Source organism: Oncorhynchus gorbuscha, linkage group LG16 (genome assembly GCF_021184085.1).
Source record: "Oncorhynchus gorbuscha isolate QuinsamMale2020 ecotype Even-year linkage group LG16, OgorEven_v1.0, whole genome shotgun sequence".
NCBI classification, from domain to species: Eukaryota; Metazoa; Chordata; class Actinopteri; order Salmoniformes; family Salmonidae; genus Oncorhynchus; species Oncorhynchus gorbuscha.
Window position 1 is genome coordinate 67734601 of NC_060188.1, and position 16540 is coordinate 67751140.

Consider the following 16540-nt stretch of genomic DNA (forward strand, 5'->3'; position numbering starts at 1 on the left):
ACTGATCAAATAAGGATGATGAATGCTCAGAGACATTTGTTAGAAGACAATAAGAGGCCCATAAAACTATTTTAATAAGTTACATTCTTGAACAACATACCGGTATTCACCTTTGCACAAGTCTACTTTAAAATGTTTCCCAGCAAATACACGAATTGTTAGATTCTTTGATATTCTAAAAATGGGTATATTACAATAGACAATGTGGTTATGGTTAAAAAAATAATAAACTTACAAAGTGACTGCATTGCTCCTCCTTGTTTTGACAAAATGAACAGTTTATTAAAAATGGCAGTGAGTCCATGTGCACAAGTTAGGCTATAGCGCCCTCTGCTGTATGTTTTAATACCCTGTTTGTATAGATGCCTGGCTTGTCAGAGATCCTTTGAAACAAAACATTATATCCACACTATAAATTGGGAAATGTGTAATTTTATAATGAAGGTACAATACATCTTTATATTATAAAGTACTAATATATCTGTCGAAACGTTGGACATAAATATTTTTGCATCGGAGCTCCAAGTGTTTGCGGCTCTACTTTATTTTTTAAAGCGTTCCACTCCGCTTGCCAGCACCTCGCTATATAGGTGTGTTTCTTTCGCCTCTAGATTAGTCTATTACCCAGTAAACAGCACCCTACCGACAAAAAGCTCTACAACGATGCCGAATTATAATTATTTTCCTGACATTGGTCAAAGACCTAAACAAGATTACTTTGAATATAGCCAAAGGGAACGTGATAAGATCATTGTATCGGAGTCCCTTTTTGACATGCCAGGGGTAATTCTGACCTCTCGAAAGAACTGTTACATTTATTAAAGTGCCAGACGAGAACGCATCTACATATAGTCACTCTTAGTGATTACGTGCGTCAAGGCATTATTCCACGGGGACTCAGGTGAAAAATAACCATCATTGGGACAGCGCAAAGATTTGTGAGCGCTGGTGTGCCATCCTGAACAAATGTTCTATTGATTTAATGACAATTGTTGACCAGTTGAAAAATGATTATTATTGAAACGTATAACACGATTGAAGAGAAACGCACAGCTCTGCAAGGAGCTGTTAATGTTGATGGCATATTCAATGAACAGATAAACTGATAACCAAGCGCTCCAGGACAAGCTGTCTCAGAAATTAAGGAACTTAAAATCAAGAAATTCAATCAAGACAAAAAAGACAAGGCATAGGACAAAGTCTACTTATGGAGAAACTCTGACAAACGAGGTCCTGCTCCTCCTCTCCATGAAAGACGCAGGAGGGATGCCGCTTACTTCTGTCCACCCCCGTCTGACCAACGCTCTACAACCTGAGCTTCCAGTGGCAGTTTTTCATCCAACGAGAGACTGGGCCAACAGAAGGGCGGAGGTGGTCGCGGACACGCGCACCGACGATATGCCGCACCCGACCGGGTAAGGAGGAACTACTACCAGAGGTAGAGGGGCCCGTTCAAGGTCCCAGAACCTATGGGACTGGGTGTCTTTAATTTAACAAGCAAGATATTGAGCCCTGCCCATATCTCCTTGCTTAATAAAGGGTTATATTTTGTGGCTACTGACACCAGCAGTATGATCTCTTTTTGAATCTCTTGATCCTCTCCCAGAGAACACTTTGTTAGTTACTTTTGAGTTGTCATACACAAATTCCATACGAGGCCGGTATTGAAGCTATGGAACATTTTCTTCTGCAACGTGACCCTAATGAACTACGCATGCATTATAACATTGTCTGAAATAGTACTCGCACACAACTACTTCATGTTTCTAAATTATTTATTTATTCTGACAACTGGTATTGCCATGGGATCCCCCATGGCTCCTAACTATGCTAATTTTTATGTGGGTTGGTCTTATTTTCAACCCTTTTTTTTTTGTGTTTTTTTTTTTTTTTTTTTTGCCTAACATCATTTGGAAACGGTATATTGATATTTTGTGTTCTGTGGAGGGGTGACGCAAAACAGCTCCAGGCGTTCTATGCTTTTATTAACTCCTGTTCTGAGCATCTGAAATTTATTATGCAAACTGATTTGACGTGTATCAGATTTCTTGATCTTGTGTGACGATAATGTTCTATACAATGATCTTTACAGGAAACCTACTGATCGTAACAGTAAGAGGGATGATAGTTGTCACCAACTTCCCTTGAAAAACAGTTTGCCCTACAGCCAATTCTGTCGAATTTATATCAACTACCTGTAGCTACTCTTTATTCCCCTTGTATGACATACACTGTGTCATGATGTTGAAGGGAGGCAGATGGTAGTGGCCTAAATCAAATTATTTGCTGTTACAAAAACTGAACTACCATTTTAACCTGACCTATTTCCAGTTCTTGTCCTTAGTTAATCTCTTTGCAGTCTTTTTACTGGTCCACTGACAACTCACACACTCACATTTCCTGATGTGTGAACCACACCCATATCTGTTGATCTGGACTACATAGCAATTCCTACCATTGTCGCTGACTGTATTAACCCTAAACAATGTGCAGTCCCAGTGTCTCATACAAGTTCAAATGGAGAGGGAGTACCAAACTTGTGACATGGAATTATACTTTTCAAAATCAAGGCATGACACCGTTATAGGATCTGTCTGACAGTTTTAAATGTGTTATCTGTTCTAGAGTCCAGCACAGCTGACTGGGTTTAATTTAGCTCATGATGTCACCAGGTGCTACACCGGAGGGGTCCCTTCAGGGTGTTGCCTTCTACCTGACAACTGACTTGGGTTGGCTGACCAGTGCACAGGTATGTCCTGTAGTGGAGACAGGGTGGTTTATCTAGAGTTAAGTTTAGGCTGTGTGTGTGCCTACCTTTAATGATGTGTGTCAAGGCCCTTGCTAATGGCCAACAAAGTAAACCGCATGTCTTCTGTCACCGTTACCATGTAAGTAACGATACTCCTCCCAGATCTTCTACTCATTGGGGATTGGTGTTGGGGGGGCTGCTCTGCACGGCCTCATACAATAAGTTTGATAACAATGTCATCAGGTCAGTAGTACTATTCTATGCACTCTGAGGCTACAGGCATGCTGTGAAATTGAGTCAATTCTAAAATTGTTCTGCTTTCAGGGACTGTCTGGTCATCACCATAGGGAACTGCAGCATCAGCCTCTTTGTGGGCTTCGCCATATTTTCAATTCTGGGTCACATGGCTTGGCGGAAGGGAGTGCCTGTTAGAGAGGTGGAAGACACTGGTAGCTCACAATGAGCAAATCACTCTTGAATTAACAATACATATATTTTATGTTTATGACATGGTAATCACAATACATCCAGTTATTATCATGGCAAATATAAGCTCATTATTCTTCCGCCAGGTACCCGGTTTGGCATTTGTGGCATACTCAGAACCTCTTCCTCAACTGCCAGGCTCTGTTTTGGTCGATCCTCTCCTTTTTCATGCTGGGGGTCGACATTCTGGTAAACCACAGTGCTTTAAACCCACCAAACACAGACATTTAACACCCCTCAGTGTGGGCTTCTTTTCAATCACCCCTCAGTATGTCTGTGTGTATTTTATGAGCAAATTCTTATTGCTGAGGTTTTAATTTCTGTTGCCCTTTTCACCCACCTCTCTGTTTCTGTGTCCCTGTGCTTCCAGTTCATCTTGACCTATATCTTCATTGAGATGTACAACACCGAGCTGCACTATGGTGCCTACGTGTATCCTGCTGGGGCAAGGATCCCCATGTGGGCCATCGTGGCCATCAGCAAATAGTCTGGGACACAGACATCCGTATCGTCCGCCCCATTTTCTGTCTCTCATCACCCAGGCCATGTTACACTGCTATAGTAATTGCTCTAAGGCAGGTGTGGGGAACCTTTTTGCCATCAAGGGCCATTTGGATATTTATACATTTATTCCAGGGCCATATTATTATGTGCTATTTTTTGCTTTATTCATGTTTTTATGTTTTTATTCATGATGTAGTTGCATGCAATTAAATCACTTTGATCAAGACTGAGAACGGAAAAAATAATTCACTAATGCGGTTAACCGCTTTTTCGAGCCAACCATGGCTGTCGCTCCATCTGTAATATGGTAACTTAATTTTTTAAACTGTAGTTCAAATTTGCTCATAGCCGAGACAAGTCCTCACCTCTGGTGGTGCGATGCATGGCTTCCAAAGACAGCAATTGTCATGTTTGTCATTTATTATCATGTCTTGTCCCTGTGCTCCCCATTCTGTTCGTTTCCCTCTGCTGGTCTTATTGGGTTCTTTCCCTCTTTCTATCCCTCTCTCTCCCCTTCCCCCTCTCACTCTCTCGCTCTCTCTTCTCTCTATCGTTCCGTTCCTGCTCCCAGCTGTTCCTATTCCCCTAATCATCATTTAGTCTTCCCACACCTGTTCCCGATCCTTTCCCCTGATTAGAGTCCCTATTTATTCCTTTGTGTTCCGTTCCTGTCCCGTCGGTTCCTTGTTTTGTATTCACCATGCTGTGATTGTGTTTCGCCCTGTCCTGTCGTGTTTTTTGCCTTCATCAGATGCTGCGTGTGAGCAGGTGTCTCTGTCTACTACGGCCTGCGCCTACCCGAAGCGACCTGCAGTCTGTGGCCGCTTCTCCAGTTATTCCCTCTACAGACTAGAGGATTTCTGTTATTCCCTGTTTGGACTTAAATAAACTCTGTTTCTGTTAAGTCGCTTTTGGGTCCTCTTTCACCTGCATGACAGAAGGAACCGACCAAGGAATGGACCCAGCGACTTCAGACGCTCGTTACACTGCCGTCGAGATCCAAGGAGCCATGCTCGGCAGACACGAGCAGGAATTGTCTGCTGCTCGCCATGCCGTGGAGAACCTGGCCGCTCAGGTTTCCGACCTCTCTGGACAGTTCCAGAGTCTACGTCTTGTGCCACCTGTTACTTCCTGGCCTGCCGAGCCTCCAGAACCTAGGGTTAATAACCCACCTTGCTACTCCGGGCAGCCCACTGAGTGCCGCTCCTTTCTCACGCAGTGTGAGATTGTGTTCTCTCTCCAACCCAACACATACTCTAGAGAGAGAGCTCGGGTTGCTTACGTCATTTCACTCCTTACTGGCCGGGCTCGAGAATGGGGCACAGCTATCTGGGAGGCAAGGGCTGATTGCTCTAACAAGTTCCAGAACTTTAAAGAGGAGATGATTCGGGTTTTTGACCGTTCAGTTTTTGGTAGGGAGGCTTCTAGGGCCCTGGCTTCCTTATGCCAAGGTGAACGGTCCATAACGGATTATTCTATTGAGTTTCGCACTCTTGCTGCCTCTAGTGAGTGGAACGAGCCGGCGCTGCTCGCTCGTTTTCTGGAGGGACTCCACGCAGTGGTTAAGGATGAGATTCTCTCCCGGGAGGTTCCATCAGATGTGGACTCTTTGATTGCTCTCGCCATCCGCATAGAACGACGGGTAGATCTTCGTCACCGGGCTCGTGGAAGAGAGCTCGCATCAACGGTGTTTCCCTGCTCCGCATCGCAACCATCTCCCTCCTCTGGCTTTGAGACTGAGCCCATGCAGCTGGGAGGGATTCGCATCTCGACTAAGGAGAGGGAACGGAGGATCACCAACCGCCTGTGCCTCTATTGCGGAGTTGCTGGACATTTTGTTAATTCATGTCCAGTAAGAGGCCAGAGCCCATCAGTAAGCGGAGGGCTACTGGTGAGCGCTACTACTCAGGTCCCTTCATCTAGATCTTGTACTACTATGTCGGTCCATCTACGCTGGACCGGTTCGGGTGCTACATGCAGTGCCTTGATTGACTCTGGGGCTGAGGGTTGTTTCATGGACGAAGCATGGGTTCGGAAACATAACATTCCTTTCAGACCGTTAGACAGGCCTACGCCCATGTTTGCCTTAGATGGTAGTCATCTTCCCAGTATCAAATTTGAGACACTACCTTTAACTCTCACAGTATCTGGTAACCACAGTGAGACTATTTCTTTTTTGATTTTCCGTTCACCGTTTACACCTGTTGTTTTGGGTCATCCCTGGCTAGTATGTCATAATCCTTCTATTAATTGGTCTAGTAATTCTATCCTATCCTGGAACGTTTCTTGTCATGTGAAGTGTTTAATGTCTGCCATCCCTCCCGTTTCTTCTGTCCCTACTTCTCAGGAGGAACCTGGCGATTTGACAGGAGTGCCGGAGGAATATCATGATCTGCGCACGGTCTTCAGTCGGTCCCGAGCCAACTCCCTTCCTCCTCACCGGTCGTATGATTGTAGTATTGATCTCCTTCCGGGGACCACTCCTCCTCGAGGTAGACTATACTCTCTGTCGGCTCCCGAACGTAAGGCTCTCGAGGATTATTTGTCTGTGTCTCTTGACGCCGGTACCATAGTGCCTTCTTCTTCCCCCGGCCGGGGCGGGGTTCTTTTTTGTTAAGAAGAAGGACGGTACTCTGCGCCCCTGCGTGGATTATCGAGGGCTGAATGACATAACGGTTAAGAATCGTTATCCGCTTCCCCCTTATGTCATCAGCCTTCGAGATTCTGCAGGAGCCAGGTGCTTTACTAAGTTGGACCTTCGTAACGCTTACCATCTCGTGCGCATCAGAGAGGGGGGACGAGTGGAAAACGGCGTTTAACACTCCGTTAGGGCATTTTGAGTACCGGGTTCTGCCGTTCGGTCTCGCCAATGCGCCAGCTGTTTTTCAGGCATTAGTTAATGATGTTCTGAGAGACATGCTGAACATTTTTGTTTTTGTCTATCTTGACGATATCCTGATTTTTTCTCCGTCACTCGAGATTCATGTTCAGCATGTTCGACGTGTTCTACAGCGCCTTTTAGAGAATTGTCTCTACGTAAAGGCTGAGAAGTGCTCTTTTCATGTCTCCTCCGTTACTTTTCTCGGTTCCGTTATTTCCGCTGAAGGCATTCAGATGGATTCCGCTAAGGTCCAAGCTGTCAGTGATTGGCCCGTTCCAAGGTCACGTGTCGAGTTGCAGCGCTTTTTAGGTTTCGCTAATTTCTATCGGCGTTTCATTCGTAATTTCGGTCAAGTTGCTGCCCCTCTCACAGCTCTTACTTCTGTCAAGACGTGTTTTAAGTGGTCCGGTTCCGCCCAGGGAGCTTTTGATCTTCTTAAAGAACGTTTTACGTCCGCTCCTATCCTCGTTACTCCTGACGTCACTAGACAATTCATTGTCGAGGTTGACGCTTCAGAGGTAGGCGTGGGAGCCATTCTATCCCAGCGCTTCCAGTCTGACGATAAGGTTCATCCTTGCGCTTATTTTTCTCATCGCCTGTCGCCATCTGAGCGCAACTATGATGTGGGTAACCGTGAACTGCTCGCCATCCGCTTAGCCCTAGGCGAATGGCGACAGTGGTTGGAGGGGGCGACCGTTCCTTTTGTCGTTTGGACAGACCATAAGAACCTTGAGTACATCCGTTCTGCCAAACGACTTAATGCCCGTCAAGCTCGTTGGGCGTTGTTTTTCGCTCGTTTCGAGTTTGTGATTTCTTACCGTCCGGGTAGCAAGAACACCAAGCCTGATGCCTTATCCCGTCTGTTTAGTTCTTCTGTGGCTTCTACTGATCCCGAGGGGATTCTTCCTTATGGGCGTGTTGTCGGGTTAACAGTCTGGGGAATTGAAAGACAGGTTAAGCAAGCACTCACGCACACTGCGTCGCCGCGCGCTTGTCCTAGTAACCTCCTTTTTCGTTCCTGTTTCCACTCGTCTGGCTGTTCTTCAGTGGGCTCACTCTGCCAAGTTAGCTGGTCATCCCGGTGTTCGAGGCACTCTTGCGTCTATTCGCCAGCGCTTTTGGTGGCCGACTCAGGAGCGTGACACGCGCCGTTTCGTGGCTGCTTGTTCGGACTGCGCGCAGACTAAGTCGGGTAACTCTCCTCCTGCCGGTCGTCTCAGACCGCTCCCCATTCCTTCTCGACCATGGTCTCACATCGCCTTAGACTTCATTACCGGTCTGCCTTTGTCTGCGGGGAAGACTGTGATTCTTACGGTTGTCGATAGGTTCTCTAAGGCGGCACATTTCATTCCCCTCGCTAAACTTCCTTCCGCTAAGGAGACGGCACAAATCATTATTGAGAATGTATTCAGAATTCATGGCCTTCCGTTAGACGCCGTTTCAGACAGAGGCCCGCAATTCACGTCACAGTTTTGGAGGGAGTTCTGTCGTTTGATTGGTGCGTCCGTCAGTCTCTCTTCCGGGTTTCATCCCCAGTCTAACGGTCAAGCAGAGAGGGCCAATCAGACGATTGGTCGCATACTACGCAGCCTTTCTTTCAGAAACCCTGCGTCTTGGGCAGAACAGCTCCCCTGGGCAGAATACGCTCACAATTCGCTTCCTTCGTCTGCTACCGGGTTATCTCCGTTTCAGAGTAGTCTGGGTTACCAGCCTCCTCTGTTCTCATCCCAGCTTGCCGAGTCCAGCGTTCCCTCCGCTCAAGCGTTTGTCCAACGTTGTGAGCGCACCTGGAGGAGGGTGAGGTCTGCACTTTGCCGTTACAGGGCACAGACGGTGAGAGCCGCCAATAAACGCAGGATTAAGAGTCCAAGGTATTGTTGCGGCCAGAGAGTGTGGCTTTCCACTCGCAACCTTCCTCTTACGACAGCTTCTCGTAAGTTGACTCCGCGGTTCATTGGTCCGTTCCGTGTCTCCCAGGTCGTCAATCCTGTCGCTGTGCGACTGCTTCTTCCGCGACATCTTCGTCGCGTCCATCCTGTCTTCCATGTCTCCTGTGTTAAGCCCTTTCTTCGCACCTCCGTTCGTCTTCCCTCCCCCTCCCGTCCTTGTCGAGCGCACCTATTTACAAGGTACATAAGATCATGGACATGCGTTCTCGGGGACGGGGTCACCAATACTTAGTGGATTGGGAAGGTTACGGTCCTGAGGAGAGGAGTTGGGTTCCGTCTCGGGACGTGCTGGACCGTTCACTCATCGATGATTTCCTCCGTTGCCGCCAGGATTCCTCCTCGAGTGCGCCAGGAGGCGCTCGGTGAGTGGGGGGTACTGTCATGTTTGTCATTTATTATCATGTCTTGTCCCTGTGCTCCCCATTCTGTTCGTTTCCCTCTGCTGGTCTTATTGGGTTCTTTCCCTCTTTCTATCCCTCTCTCTCCCCCTCCCCTCTCACTCTCTCGCTCTCTCTTCTCTCTATCGTTCCGTTCCTGCTCCCAGCTGTTCCTATTCCCCTAATCATCATTTAGTCTTCCCACACCTGTTCCCGATCCTTTCCCCTGATTAGAGTCCCTATTTATTCCTTTGTGTTCCGTTCCTGTCCCGTCGGTTCCTTGTTTTGTATTCACCATGCTGTGATTGTGTTTCGCCCTGTCCTGTCGTGTTTTTTGCCTTCATCAGATGCTGCGTGTGAGCAGGTGTCTCTGTCTACTACGGCCTGCGCCTACCCGAAGCGACCTGCAGTCTGTGGCCGCTTCTCCAGTTATTCCCCTCTACAGACTAGAGGATTTCTGTTATTCCCTGTTTGGACTTAAATAAACTCTGTTTCTGTTAAGTCGCTTTTGGGTCCTCTTTCACCTGCATGACAGCAATTCCTCCCTTGTGTCAAACTCTTCTAATACCACGCACAAATTGGGCATTATTTGGTGTCAGTCGTTTCATCACATGCCAAAGAGAAACTCAATTTCATGTGAAGTCCTCCAATGTTTTGTGCCATGTCAGTTATCCGCTCCGTGACGATTCTTCGAGAAAACTGACACTTTGGAACAATTTAACTTTGTCTGGTGCTAGGAACGCTGCAGTGGCAAGGAGACACTCTTACAAATTATCCTTCCTTATGAGGCTTCAGTTTCTTTGCGATAAGCTCGCGCACCACAACTTGCTTGCATAACCTCATTTGGATGGGGAAATGTTTTGTAAAGTCGGCTTGTTGGATACCAAAACCCCGCTGAAGAGCAATGACTTTATCCACAAAAATTTGCCTTTTTCATTACTGCAAGTGCATCCCCACAAAATAGGCATACAGGTTTGCCTTTCTATATTAATTTGTCTTGGAAAACATTACACTCTGCATTGACTTGTCTTTACTGTCGCCATTTTTCTGATGTACAGGTGCTCGATGATGAGTTGTCTGGTAGCGCCAAGCCCTTGGGGGAGGTGGATGGATTTGTAAGAATTAATTTGTGTAAAAACGATGTCTAGAGCTTTTTTTATATAAATGTATTTATGAATTGGCTCGGTGGCCTGATCAAACGGTATTGAAGGCCGTATAAGGCCCGGAGGCCGGATGTCCCCCACCCTTGCCCTAAGGGGACAAATAAAGCTGTATTGAAATGGCTTGAATACTGGAGCCACACTAAGAACACATGAAACCCTTGAAAGTTTAAAGGCTGCCAGTGTGCAAATCATGTAGGACAGGAGTCACAAATTACATTCAGCCGTGGGCCAATATTTCCTCGAGCGGATGGTTGGGAGGCCAGAACAGTTAATTTGTACACTGCAAATTGACTGCAGTAATACCAAACAAAGTATTTGACAAACAATGGTTCGGGATGAGTTGGACAGCAGAGTGAAGGAAAAGCAGCCAACCAGTGCTCAGAATATGTGGGAACTCCTTCAAGACTGTTAGAAAAGCATTCCAGCTGAACTGTCATCAAACCAAAGGGTATCTACTTTGAAGAACCTCAAATATAAAATATATTTTGATTTAACACTTTTTGGTTACTACATGATTGTGTTATTTCATAGTTTTGATATCTTCACTATTATTCTACAATTGTAGAAAATAGTGAAAATAACTCTTGAATGAGTAGGTGTCCAACCATTTGACTGGTACTGTATGCGTTTTTGCTCAGAAAAATCACCCGTCGACCGCCTATTGTGAAATCCTGGGTTTACATCAGTAAGGAAAATATACAAAGTCAAATCCCATTCATTATAAAAATCTATTTAATCTCTTTCTCTCTCCATTCATTATTTTAAGAAATCTATTTGACCTCAATTCCTGGAGGGTGAACAACAATTGAGGGGGAGAGGAACGAGTAGAGGGTGAAGGCTCTGTTTTCAGGGTAAACCTGACAGAGACACGTTCAACCTTGAGGTGGATTTCACAGCTATGACCTGGGAAAATGGGACAGGCATGACCCTTCACTGGTGGAGGTGGAGAGTGTATCATCACCTACAGAGCTGTGTGTATGAAGAGACCGATAATGGATTTCACTGTTCAGGAATCTTGCCCTGCAAGCCAGAAGGATACTTTTTTGTCATTTACTGTAATGAAAGGACTCCTGCGGGGATGGGAGCTGGGATTAAACAAATAGGACAAAACACACTTCACGACAACACTACATGAAGAGAGCCCTAAAACACTATAGCAAGGCTGCAACACATGACTTGCAGCTGTCGGTTCAGGTCTTGATTTGCAAAAAAGTTTATTTGCTTTTCTGATGTAATAAATCAAATCAAATCAAATTTTATTTGTCACATACACATGGTTAGCAGATGTTAAATGCGAGTGTAGCGAAATGCTTGTGCTTCTAGTTCCGACAATGCAGTGATAACCAACAAGTAATCTAACTAACAATTCCAAAACTACTGTCTTATACACAGTGTAAGGGGATAAGGAACATGTACATAAGGATATATGAATGAGTGATGGTACAGAGCAGCATACAGTAGATGGTATCGAGTACAGTATATACATATGAGATGACTGTGTAGACAAAGTAAACAAAGTGGCATAGTTAAAGTGGCTAGTGATACATGTGTTACATAAGGATGCAGTCGATGATGTAGAGTACAGTATATACATATGCATATGAGATGAATAATGTAGGGTAAGTAACATTATATAAGGTAGCATTGTTTAAAGTGGCTAGTGATATATTTACATCATTTCCCATCAATTCCCATTATTAAAATGGCTGGAGTTGGGTCAGTGTCAATGACAGTGTGTTGGCAGCAGCCACTCAATGTTAGTGGTGGCTGTTTAACAGTCTGATGGCCTTGAGATAGAAGCTGTTTTTCAGTCTCTCGGTCCCAGCTTTGATGCACCTGTACTGACCTCGCCTTCTGGATGATAGCGGGGTGAACAGGCAGTGGTTCGGGTGGTTGATGTCCTTGATGATCTTTATGGCCTTCCTGTAACAACGGGTGGTGTAGGTGTCCTGGAGGGCAGGAAGTTTGCCCCCCGGTGATGCGTTGTGCAGTCCTCACTACCCTCTGCTACGGCTAATCTGTAAAGAATATGTTATTCCTGTTGTCTGTCTTGTTAGAGCTGCCAAATCCTGCACAAATAATCATTTTAGGTACTGTTACCATGCAGTTGTCGAAATAATTGATGCGGTGGTCTTCCAACATGGCCGCCAGGAGGCCTCGTACGTCAACCCTCTATTTTTGGGGGGGGGGGGGCGGCTGGTGGATGTGCGTCTGCAACCTTTTTCTGCGGTTTCTTTCTGCCGCGAGTCAGGGGACAATAGAAAACCGGGGTTGTACGATATCGGATTGAGATAAAATAGAAGAACGACAGTTACTGATTTGTATTTAGTTTTAATAATCTGATAACACACCAAGAAGCCACCCAGAAAACGCAACTCTGGAGCAGCACAGGACAAGGAAATTAAACCCAGCATAGAAAATGCCTCCTCGGACAAGCCTGATTTTATTGATAGAAAGGTAAACTTCCCATCTATCCATCGTATTTAGCAAGATACCGAGTCAAAAGAATCGTGTAAAACACTAGCTACCCTGTTATGTTACTGGCTAAAATATAACGTTATTTTCTGTACGTAAAATTATAATTGGTAATTGTTTGCGAGCTAGCTACCAACAACATCCCATACGAAAACAGTTCGAGTCGAACAGCTGGGAAAACATGTTACTGTTGTAGTTACAGCATTTGGGAATATGTGGCATGCCACTCGTTTTGTTAGCTACTGTACGCTAAGGATCTTGGGTACTGTTGTCTTGCCAAATAAATGAGCTAATATGATGGGGCTTTCATATGCCCCCCACTAAAATGACTCCAGTCGATTTGATCTCGGTTCATAGATATTATTTCCCACTTCAGTAATCTTCTTCAACATTCGTAAGTAAGCATGGACACAACATTTGGGACTGGATTACGCTTTCTACCATTAAGTGTTAGAATTATGGCGTTAAAGTAGCTATAATCCTTAGTTGAAACGATAACAAAGCAGTTACCTGCCTCTGTTTGTGGTCTAAAAGCTGAGGGGTTGGCCTGGAGAAATGCAGAGGCTAAATGGAACCACTCTCAAATTCAGACTGGCTCTCAATGATATCAAAAGTATAGCTTTTTAAGGCATGTTACGCTTACATTGTTTAAACATTGGAGTAAAACAAGCTTCTATTTTGTGTTCTGGTGTGGTATGACAGTTGAACTAAAATCAATGGGTTTTTATCATTGTGTCCAAAAGGCATGTAGCAACTAAGGTTTACAGACAATGACTAAAACACACGAATGCCACAACTAACTACCTGTACTCATTGCTCCCCTCACAAATCATGACTGTCAAAACAGTGTATGGTTTATTTAAATGTGTCTAACTTTCTTCCTTTTTAAACTTTTTTTGAACCATCAGGCACAAAGAGAAGGATGCTGACTTTGTGACTGACAGATGCAGTGTGTGATCGTGCCTGGACAATATGGAAGGCAGTTCAGGCCTCAGTGGACAAAGTCCCTGTACGTATCCACTCATTGTCCTCAAGTTACTAATAGAAAATAAACTTTTTTTAAAAATCTACTAATACCATTTCTGTATGCTCTGATGGATAGAATATAACAAGTGAATAAACAACTGAACAATAACTATTTGTCTCTGATATACATTTTATTCAAGGTTATTCACAGAGAGATTGACGAAACATTACATTTTTCTTCTCTCTCTGTCAACACAGGACACTCAAAGGCTTTGTAGTGCTTGCTTGTTTGTGGCTGTGACTGACTTGGAAGTTGCAAGTTTTACCTTTCACTCAAGTCCAGAAGGCAGTGGATCTGAAGTAAGTAGTAGATCCAGGAGTACCAGTGGGGCCTTTGTCAGAGCCAGTGCCCAGATCAGTTCTTTGTTCCAGGTGGAAAGAAATCCTGCAGGGCTGCTGGATAATGTTCCTTTTGGCAAAAGGTGGATCAGTGGTTGTTGATCACTAATGTTGCAAATTTGTTTTTTTTACAAGGCGAAGAGCAACAAAGACATACACTTTCCCTCTTCATGCCTAGTCAGAGTTCTGGCGAGGTGAGCTGCAGGTTTCTATCCATGGGTCTGTTTTCCCCCATGACGCTGTTAAGACAGGCCTGTGTTATGATACTGCTGCTGATGTCCATTGTCTGTGCTATCTGCAGGAAGGGTTCTAGCAGATGGGGGATGATGTGGTCATATCCTTCCATCTGATGGCATGTGTGTTCTGGGGTTCTTCATCAGGCGCTGCCCTCCTAGCCTGCTGCAGCCACTTTACAATAAGACTTTTTGACCTTCAGTCTCGGGACGTCCCCTTCCTACTGCAAGCCTCATGCCCTCACATTGACATTATCTTTCATTTACTCAAGACAAACACCCAATCCATCCACTTATAAGGTTGAGACGTTGTCATTTGTCACACAGAATAGGTGAGGTTCAGACAGTAAATTTACATGGCTTGAGAATTCTGTGTTTGGGTTTTTTGTGTCTGTCATCTCATTGGTCATCTGTTGTACTTGTGTTCCAGGTGAAGAATGTGTACCAGACCAGTTTCTCTGCTTTTCTGGACTCTATACGCCTCTCTGGGACTCAGGACCTTCCCCAGGTAGGATGCAAAAACTGCATTAAATGCTGGAGCTTATTGCTATGCCCCAAGTTATATAGAAATATGTCAACAAACAATGGCCTCTATGGGACGGAGACCCGCAGACGGAGGACCGAGCATGCCCCTATTCACATCGATGGGGCTGTAGTGGAGATGGTCGAGAGCTTCACGTTCCTCGGTTTCCACATCACTGATGACTTATGGTCCAATCACACCGACACAGTTGTGAAGAGGCACGACAATGCCTCTTTCCACTCATGAGGCTGAGCAGATTTGACATAGGCCCTCAGATCCTCAAAGTTTTACAGCTGCATAATCGAGAGCATCCTGACTGGCTGCATCACTGCTTGATATGGCAACTGCTCAGGATCTGATCACAAGGCGCTACAGAGGGTAGTGTGTATGGACTAGTAAATCCCTGGGGCCGAGCTCCCTGCCATCCAGGACCTCTACACCTGGCCGTGTCAGAGGAATTCCCTCAAAATTGTCAGACATCTGCCACCCAAGTCAGTCTGTTCTCTGCTACCGCTTGGCAAGCGGTATCAGAGTGCCAACTCTGGGTCCAAAGGGCTCCTGAACAGCTTCTACCCCAAAACCATAAGACTGCTGAACAGTTAATTTAATGGCTACCAGGACTTTCTGATTTTCACCCACTACCTACATAGTACTTCAATCAATCAATCACTAACCAAACCTACATGTACATATTACCTCAATCAATCCCCCCAACTACCTCGTACCGGTACTCCTTGTGTATATAGCCTCTTTATTGTTACTATTTTAGAATATACACTACCGTTCAAAAGTTTTGGGTCACTTAGAAATGTACCTGTTTCTGAATTCACATTTTTGGTTAATTAAAATAACATCAAATTGATCAGAAATACAATGTAGACATTGTTAATGTCGTAAACGACTATTGTAGCTGGAAACGATTTTTACTGGAATATCTACATAGGCGTACAGAGGCCCATTTATCAGCAACCATCACTCCTGGGTTCATTACAGGCTTAAAATGGCCAGAAGCAAATAACTTTCTTCTGAAACTTGTCAGTCTATTCTTGTTCTGAGAAATGATGGCTATTCCATGCGAGAAATTGCCAAGAAACTGAAGAACTTGTACAATGCTGTATACTACTCCCTTCACAGAGTAGCGCAAACTGGCGCTAACCAGAATAGAAAGAGGAGTGGGAGGCCCGGTGCACTTCTGAGCAAGAGGACAAGTACATCAGCGTGTCTAGTTTGTGAAACAGATGCCTCACATGTCCTCAACTGGTAGCTGGTAGCAGGGAAGAGGTGACTCTGGGATGCTTGCCTTCTAGGTAGAGTTGCAAAGAAAAAGCCATATCTCAGGCTGGCTAATAAAAATAAAAGATTAAGCTGGGCGAAAGAACAGACACTGGACAGAGGAAGATTGGGGAAAAAAGTGTTATGGACAGACAAATTTGAGGTGTTCTGTGCTTGAGGTGTTCGGATCACAAAGAAGAACATTCGTGAGACGCAGAAAATGTTGAAATATGCTGGAATGAGTGCTTGATGCCGTTTGTCAAGCACGGTGGAGGCGATGTGATGGTCTGGGGGTGCTTTGGTGGTAGAGTGGGAGATTTGTAAAGGGATCTTGAAGAAAGAAGGCTATCACTCCATTTTGCAATGCCATGCCATACCCTGTGGACAGCGTGTAATTGGAGCCAATTTCCTCCTACAACAGGACAATGACCCAAAGCACAGCTCCAAACTATGCAATAACTATTTAGGGAAGAAGCAGACAGCTGGTATTCTGTCTATAATGGAGTGGCCAGCACAGTCCCCGGATCTCAACCCTATTAAGCAGCTTGGCCGTATGGTACGTA

General features: G+C 45.1%; 1 pseudogene; it reads left to right on the forward strand.

Annotated features, from left to right (window-relative positions):
• Positions 1–10434: 10434 nt before the first annotated feature.
• The window catches only part of LOC123999798, a 29238-nt pseudogene continuing 23132 nt past the window's right edge, over positions 10435–16540 (forward strand).